Source organism: Bos indicus, chromosome 21, assembly GCF_029378745.1.
Source record: "Bos indicus isolate NIAB-ARS_2022 breed Sahiwal x Tharparkar chromosome 21, NIAB-ARS_B.indTharparkar_mat_pri_1.0, whole genome shotgun sequence".
Lineage (NCBI taxonomy): Eukaryota > Metazoa > Chordata > Mammalia > Artiodactyla > Bovidae > Bos > Bos indicus.
The window spans coordinates 11,713,406-11,722,712 of NC_091780.1; positions in this window are offsets into that span (position 1 = coordinate 11,713,406).

The following is a 9,307-nucleotide window of genomic DNA, read 5'->3' on the forward strand; positions in this document are numbered from 1 at the left end:
GGAAAAGGACAGTTTGGATCAATTTATATACCGCTTTGCCAGCTAGTTTGATCTTTCACCCAGTATTTTGATTGCCAGCATCACTTCTGGCATTAGAGGGTTTTGTTACCTCGCAGCCCATGTTCCACAAAATTAGCCTTCTGCTGTGCTGGTAAGATTATTCAATGATGAGCTACAGGCAGGGCTTTTTTTATTTTGTTTTATTTTTTCGTAAATCACTAAAAACAAGAAGCAGTCTGAAGGATAGAGAAGAGCTTTGAATTTAGACAAACATAATATTCAAGCTTCATGAGAAATAGATGGGGAAACAGTGGAAACAGTGTCAGACTATTTTCTGGGCTCCAAAATCACTGCAGGTGGTGACTGCAGCCATGAAATTAAAAGACATTTACTCCTTGGAAGGAAAGTTATGACCAACCTAGATAGCATATTGAAAAGCAGAGACATTATTTTGCCAACAAAGGTCCGTCTAGTCAAAGCTATAGTTTTTCCAGTGGTCATGTATGGATGTGAGAGTTGGACTGTGAAGAAAGCTGAGAGCTGAAAAATTGATGCCTTTGAACTGTGGTGTTGGAGAAGACTCTTGAGAGTCCCTTGGACTGCAATGAGATCCAAGCAGTCCATTCTGAAGGAGATCAGCCCTGGGATTTGTTTGGAAGGAATGATGCTAAAGCTGAAACTCCAGTACTTTGGCCACCTCATGCGAAGAGTTGACTCATTGGAAAAGACTCTGATGCTGGGAGGGATTGGGGGCAGGAGGAGAAGGGGACGACAGAGGATGAGATGTCTGGATGGCATCACTGACTCGATGGACGTGAGTCTGGGTGAACTCTGGGAGTTGGTGACGGACAGGGAGGCCTGGCGTGCTGCGATTCATGGGGTCGCAAAGAGTCAGACATGACTGAGCGACTGAACTGAACTGAACTGAATATTCAAGCTCAGAATCTCCCACTGACTGTCTATGAGCTTCAGTTTCATCATCTGTACGTTTTCCATCCATCTCAGGGGGTGCTGAGGATTGAAGAGAGATGTCTTTAGTGAAGTACCACCGCCCTCCACCTGCCTTTTCAGTGCAGCCCCGGATGAGTGCCCATCAGGGGTCTGTTCTCTGCTCCTTCCCTTTCCACTTTTTAATGATAGGCTGTAAATATGAAGATGTTAAATTCTTCATATAAGTCAATACCTCCAGAAAAAAAAAAAAATCTACTTACATTGTCTCCTATATCAAGGGCCTAATGATGACCAGAACTTGGGAAATTCCATCAGAAACTGCGTTAAATACAGAAGACCTGGGGTTCAATCCCTGGGTTGGGAAGATTCCCTGAAGAAGTGAACGGCAACCCACTCCAGTATTCTTGCCTGGAGAATCCTATGGACAGAGTAGACTGGTGGGCTACAGTCCATGGGGTCACAAAGAGTCAGGCACAACTGAGCTATTAACATTTTCATCCTAACTGGGCAGAGACTTCAACAGTGGGAGGAGAAGAGGGCAATTCCCAGAGCAGGCTCACCTTTCATGGGTGTGATCTGTGATGTTCATGGAATTCTCTACAGTGGAGAAAGCAAGGGAGCTGGAAAATAGAGTTTTTATCCAGGGTCTGAAGGAGGGTAGATTAAAAAAAAAAAATGCAACTTGAAGGAGTGTCCTGAGGAAATGCTTAAATTCAGGCTACACCCTTATGAGATTAGGAAAAATAGGTGTGCTAAATTCTGGCCCAAGATTTCCCCTTTGTGTGTTATTTACCTTATGCATTGCTGTCCCAGGTGGCGCTAGTGGTAGAGAATCTGCCTGCCAATGCAGAATTCTATCCCTCGATCGGGAAGATGCCCTGGAAGAGAGCATGGCAACATATTCCGGTATTCTTGCCTGTGGAATTCCATGGACAGAGGAGCCTGGCAAACTACAGTTCATAGAGTGGCAGAGTCAGACACGACTGAAGTGACTTTGCAGGTGTCAAACATGCACCAGTCAGAGGATGGACGGGCGGTGAAATTTGCATGAAAATGTCAAGTCATCCTAGCAACCTTTCAGCCAGACCTTCTGGTGGAGCCATACTGCTAGGACAGCATGAAGAAAGCTCTGGTTAAGACCGAGTTTGTTTATCCAGAGCCCTTCTGTATGATGTATTCCCTTCAGCAGAACCATCCTCACTTCCTAAGGCCAGATGCATTACTATACACATATCAGCTGGTACCCTCTTTTTTCTAGGGGCAGCATAAAGGAAATGAATCTGAGCTTCAGTTTAATTTCCCCCTGCAACAGGTTCAAAGGCTAAATGCCATTTCTCTACCTCATTCAGGCTTTGTAGCATCTCCAGCATTATATGAAATTTGCTTGTGAAATAAAGACAAACACAGGCTTGAGAGAAATGGCATAAATAATCAATCCTTCATATATTTATGTAGAATCTAGGTACAGCTCATGGATGATTGCTTTGTACTTTATTTCTTTACTTTTCCAAGCAACTCTGATAGATGTAGTGGGGCAATTTGGGAATATGCCCTCAGAGATATCCTGAAAAATAATCAACCCTATATTAGGTCTAGTTAATGTGGAGGGAAAACACATTAAAATGGAACTCTAAGAAGAATCTTTTTCAGAGTAAGTAACAATTGGCATTTTCTCATCCTCATTTGATCAATTTCCCAAACATCATAACATGTTTGTATCACATTACAGTTTCACGATCAAAAGTCTTGTACGAGGAACTGGAAACGCTTTAACGAGATGAGCTTCTTGGGGAGGTTTCCAGCCTCAGTAAGCAATCCCTAGACACCAAAATCACTTGGGACCCATTCAAAAATTCTCAGCAACACATGAGGAATGCCAAATTCCAGAGAGAACGGTGTGCGTCCTGTGCTTGTTGAATATACATCTTCACAGCAATATGGTATTCCACTTATTAATTCTGTTTGCCACAGATGTCTTCATTATGTGTATTTAATTTTAGTGCTTAAGTAAACATGCACTAACGGTGTGTGAGAAATACTCCAGATATCCTTAAGCAAAAAGCAGAGAATGTGTAATGCTGTAGGAGAGCCTACTGGGAGCAAATCTAAATTTAAATTTAAATCAGTTTGGGGAAAATCTCTTCAGAGGCCACGAGTGTGTGTGTCTCCTTATTTGTGATGAAGTGCGGAGTCGGAGAGGGAAGATACTAATCAATGAGGCCGTAATTTACAACAGCAGTTACAGTGATCCTATTTTTCGCACAGTAATTGCCACATGTTGACTGTACAGATGTCCGAACACATGGGAGCGCTTCTCTTTCTGAAGACAAATGAAGATTTTCACTTTGTTTGGTAAACGTGTCAAGATTTATCACTTAGTCATGTGCCATACGTTAGGGTGTTTATAAAATTTGGCTTTCTGCACTCTGATTATGTCGTTTTATGATTTCAACAACATGGCAGTGATGAAATCAATATTTTCTGGATTCAAATGTGTCTCAAGTCTTAGAGTAGAGTGTGAACAGAGTTTCAGAGGTTAGACACAGGAAAACAAGAAATCCCGTCTATGAACATGAAAGCCATACAAACACGCTAATGTTCTTGTCTTCTGTGTTCTGGAAAACAGAGACCAAGTTAAACAGCTTTGTCCAATAGACTCAGATTAAAAGAGGCCCTAGCCAACTGGATATCCTAGCGTTTTCTTGTAGATTGAGACAAAATGCAGCTTCCAGATTCAACAGAATTGAACTTCTTATTCAACTTCTTCTTGTGAGATGCAGAAAAGATAGGTCCTGAGGAGACAGTGAACACTGGTCAAAAACAAGCTCAGAAACAGGAACAAATTGAAGGACAAGATAAATCTAAGACAAAAAAAGCATTTCAGAAACTCACAAACCTTGATCCTCTTTCAATGTCAAACCAATGCTCATCCAGGTGGAACAGAATTCAAACTGTTTGTTATACCCTCTTTCTGAGCCAGGAACTCAACTTCCTCTGAGTTTCAATGACTTCTCTGAAACACGTTCAATCCCCAAAAGTGATGCTTTTGAAAAGAATTAAAATAACATAATTGGCTATAAAGATATTGATTTATAGTTTAGGCTTAAAATTAGGAAAACTCAAAATAGCCAGAGTAAGAGGCTTTCTGCTCTCTCAGCCACTCAAGAAAGGTCAGGGTTCATGGAAAAGAGAACATTCTGAAAATTGCCTTGGATCTTGGTTATTTTCATTATCGGCATTGTCCCAGAAACATTTAATTTCATAGAAATTGAATGCAATTTTTTTAATTTATGGAAAGGAAGTAAAGCTTTATGGAATGGAGAAAAGAATGCTGTTCTGTATTTCATAATAGTTTTCAATATGAATATCTTTTTCTTCAACCAGATGAAAAACCACAAAGGCAAAGGAATCCTTTTGATTTTCTTATATCTCTTCATAATAGTGCTAGGCATACAATTGATGCTCTTTAATAATCTTTTAGTGGAATGAGTATATCAATTTTGTTAACCATTATAGGTGCATTATTTAATACAGTACCTAGAACAATGTCAAATGCAGTGTATTTTTTGAAAGACTGAATAGCTGAGCTGAGTCCAAGGAAGAATCATGACATAACAGAAACCTTGGTAATGGATACACATGAGCCCTTATGAGCAAGCCCCCAGAAACATCTAGGCTCTGGTCCAAAGGCATTTTATTACTAAGACCAGAATTTTCTTTAGGTGGCAAAATAGGTAACACCTGATGAATCCCCAGCTTTCGTTGGGCCTGTTTCAAGAGTGGTTCAGTCCCTGACACTCAGTTTGCCTTTAGTAATCAGATAGAAAGTCTGCTGAGTGCTCAATGACAAATAGAAAGTATTTACGGGAGCTGCAGAAAGCTTTGCATCATCCTCTGGGAACTCATTCTTGAAGATCCAGATGTACCTACGAGTGGCTCTCTTGCTCAGGTAACAATTATCTGTAAACTGCTACCCAATAGCGTGGGCACCTTGGCACATGATGTGCTTAGTCACTCAGTCATGTCTGATCCTATGCAACCCCATGGACTGTAGCCTTCCAGGCTCCCCTGTCCATGGGACTTCCCAGGCAAGAACACAGGAATGGGTTGCCATTTCCTTCTCCAAGGGATCTTCCCAACCCAGGGACTGAACCTGCATCACCTGTCTTTCTCGCACTGGCAGGCAGGTGCTTTACCACCGAGCCACCTGGGAAGCCCAGGCACCTTGGTAACATTTCCGCAAAAGTTCAAAAGCATTCCAAGTTTATCCTTACTGGAAGGTAAATAAGTGGCTTTGGCCTTAGAAAACAGCATTTCCCATTACCTCATAAAAGAAGTCAATTTGGAGAGATGGAATTCAAACACCAAACCAGAAGGATAAATACAAAGAATGACTTGGTGCTGTTGTACTGTTGAATGCAACAAGGCGAGTATTTTAGAACAATTAACAGTAATGGAGTATTCTTAAATATTTGAAAAATGTGTCATCACTACTAAAGAGAAATTTAATTTTCTTATATATGCGCCCACATGATGTCAAAAGAAATATCTGAAGGATGGAGTAAGTAGCAGGTAGTAATTTCTAGGGGAGAAGGCAATGGCAACCGACTCCAGTACTCTTGCCTGGAAAATTCCACAGGCAGAGGAGCCTGGTAGGCTGCAGTCCATGGGATCACGAAGAGTTGAACATGACTGAGTGACTTCACTTTCACTTTTCACTTTCATGCATTGGAGAAGGAAATGGCAACCCACTCCAGTGTTCTTGCCTGGAGAATCCCAGGGACCAGGGAGCCTGGTGGGCTGCCGTCTATGGGGTCGCACAGAGTCGGACACAACTGGAGAGACTTAGGAGCAGCAGCAGCAGGAATTTCTAGGAAAAGCATCTCAAAAGAAAGCACAAGCAATTTCACTAAAAGACATTTAAAATAGTATACAGTATAAATGGCTGGAACTAAAATGAAAAGACGGTTAAAATTGTTTTTATTTTGTTTACCCCCAGCCTACATCTATTCTCTATATAGAGTATTTTTTCAAAAGCTGAATATACAAATACTCAACAGATGGGTACAGGCTGCCTTGAGGAGGACTTAAAGAAAACACCTGCCTTCCTTTTATGTGGTTCTTCCACAATTTCTGGGTGCCTCAGATGATAATGGGGCATTCTTGTTTGGGAGATATAAATTCTCTTGTCCTAAGGTAGATGCAGGAGTTTTTTGTAGACTCTACTACCATTGCAGAACCTAGGGAGAATGTTGAGACATCCTGATGTTGGAGGGAAAAAAAAAACAATATTCTGTTGGAATTATCTAATCGGAGGCATTCTTTACAAAAGTTTTATGGGAGAATGGAGTGGTGGAGATGAAGATTTGAATCTTCCTATGAATAGATATAAGAATAATACTGGTGCTCTGTGACAACCTAGATGGGGTGGGGGGTGGGAGGGATGTTCAGGAGGGAGGGGACATGTGTACATTTAAGGCTGATTCATGTTGTTGTATGGCGGAAACCAACATGATATTGTAAAGCAATTATCCTCCAATTAAAAATAAATTAAAGCAATTTTAAAAAGTAATAAATATTTCTTAGACAAATATCAAATGATATTGCTTATATATGAAATTTAAAAAAAAGACACAAATGAAATTTTTTACAAAACAGAAATAAACCCACAGACATAGAAAATAAACTTATAGTTACCCAAGTGGAAAGGGAGAGGAGGGATAAATTAGGAGTTTGGGATTAATGGATATAGACACTACTAAATTGTATATAAAATAGATAACCAACAAAGACATAATATATAGCACAGGGAACTCTACTCAATATCTTGTAATAACCCATAGTAGAGAAGAATCTGAAAAAGAATCTGTAATATATAACAGTCACTTGGCTGTATATATGAAACAAACACAACATTGTAAATCAACTATGCTTCAATTTAGAAAAAAGAATAACATTTTTTTGTAAATGCAATAGACATCATAAACAAATGAATACATAAACTGTTAAACAGCAACAAGCAATGGAAACTCACTGCAACACTAACCTTGTCCTTCTCTGTACTAGGAGTTTTTCCTCTTAGTGTCTCTCATATCAATTAAAGAGATTCATATTATTAAAAAGTTTCATAAGTTGTTATATATGAGTCTTACCAACTGAGAGTTTTGATTTTTATACTTCAATATATGCCTGGTTCTCAGGCTTCTCAGGTGGCTCAGTGGTAAAGAATCCATCTGCCAAGCAGGAAACATGAGTTTGATTCCTGGGTCAGGAAGATCCCCTGGAGAAGGGAATAGCAACCCACTCCAGTATTTTTGCCTGGGAAATCCCATGGACAGAGGAGCCTGGCAGGCTAGAGTCCATGGAGTCACAAAGAGGCGGACACGACTGAGTGACTAAGCAACAGCAGTATGTGATTCTCACACTGGGACTGGGCTACAATGAGCCCCTTGCGTTACATTTTTTGCACAATTTGTCTTTTGGTTTCTTAAATTGAGAATAGCCATATAAAATCTCCATGGAAGCCATAAAGATGTCCCTTTTGGAAAGTTACATCTTTGTGCCTACATTTCAGGGTGGAGTGTGAACAGTATACTCTCTTCTATCAGACAAGAATTTTTTTTAAAGTCCAGGAATTATCCCAACACAAAAACCTGACCTCGCTGGCCTCTGGGGCCTGAGGCCTAGACAGCCACCCAAGCCTGGTTTTTCCTGAGAATTGCTGCAAGACAAATCTGAGAGAGGACTAATTTACACCTTTTGGAAGCAAAGTCTGAGGTCTGAGGATCTATCGGTTCCAGCTGTACAAAGAGCAGGGTTCAGACCTCATTCTCAAGGTAGATGAATAAAGGAAAAGAAATCAACCATCTAGATCTTAATTCTTTAAAATTTAAAAGCTAATTTTGTGTCTTTTAGTCAATTTCCTGAACAGGAAGGAAGAATTTATTAACTGCCTTCTAGTATTAAATGGAGTACTAATGGGTAAGTACAACAATTCAACAGGTGCCAAGGAGATCTATGGAGGCATTATATCAATTTTCATCGTAATGTCCTACAAATGCATTTGTAGACTGATAGTTCTGCTTCTCCCTACCTCTCCCCTCTCCTGTTTAATTTATTTTGAGAACCTTATCTCACTCCAAATAATAAAACGGCTGCTATATCATTCTAGAGAACAGAATGTTATAGGATCTTACTTACAAATTCCTCCTATGGAAATGCTTTTGCACAGTTTAAGTAACAGGAAGTAGGTGAGGACAATTGTTCAGCATTTAAAAAAAGAAAATTAGTAGTGACCAAGCCAGTCGAGGATTTGAATCAGGATTAGGGAGAAACTCCCTGACCCAGAAGCCAAGATTTTAATGCTACACCAGGAGCATATTGGAGAAGGCAATGGCACCCTACTTCAGTACTCTTGCCTGGAAAAATCCCATGGACAGAGAAGCCTGGTAGGCTGCAGTCCATGGGGTTGCCAAGAGTCGGACACGACTGAGTGACTTCCCTTTCACTTTTCACTTTCATGCATTGGAGAAGGAAATGGCAACCCACTCCAGTGTTCTTGCCTGGAGAATCCCAGGGATGGGAGAGCCTGGTAGGCTGCTGTCCATGGGGTCGCACGGAGTCAGACACGACTAACAAGACTTAGCAGCAGGAGCATTTATATAAAACACACAATGAAATCTTAAAAGAAACCACTCTCTACAGTAAAAACACTGTTTACAGACTGTGTTCTATTTGTTCTTTATCTATTTTGGTAGAAAATGAATTGGATTCAAGTGTCAATAGAAACCAAATACATAAAGCCACAAGTTTCACAGAAATTGATGAAAATGTAACCAAAAAAAAAAAAAAAAAAGATTGCATACCCAGTTGTATCTGACTCTTCCCAACCCCATGTACTATAGCCTGCCAGTATCGTCTGTCCATGGAATTCTCCAGGCAAGAGTACTGGAGTAGGTTGCCATTCCCTTTCCAGAGGATCTTCCCAACCCAGAGAGTGAACCCTGATCTCCTGGACTGCAGGCAGATTCTTTAATCTGAGCCTCTAGGGAAGCGCTACCTTGAAAGCCTTGATGAAAACATGAAGGCCAACAATTAGAGCTATGCTCAGTAACCTTGTTCTCTTACCTGGATCAAATGCCACTGAGAAGAACAAAAGAGAAATTTCTTCCAGAATGATTTTTTTTTTTTTAAACCATACAGCAGGGCCATTTTTTTATTTTTGCAGAAAGTGTGGTTTCACAGCTTCCCCAACCCTGTATCCCAGTCTGTCACTTCTCTGTATAAACCATATAACCTTACTCTCTCCTTCCTAATGGAAAGAAAGATGACCCCAGATAGAATCACTAGGGCTTTA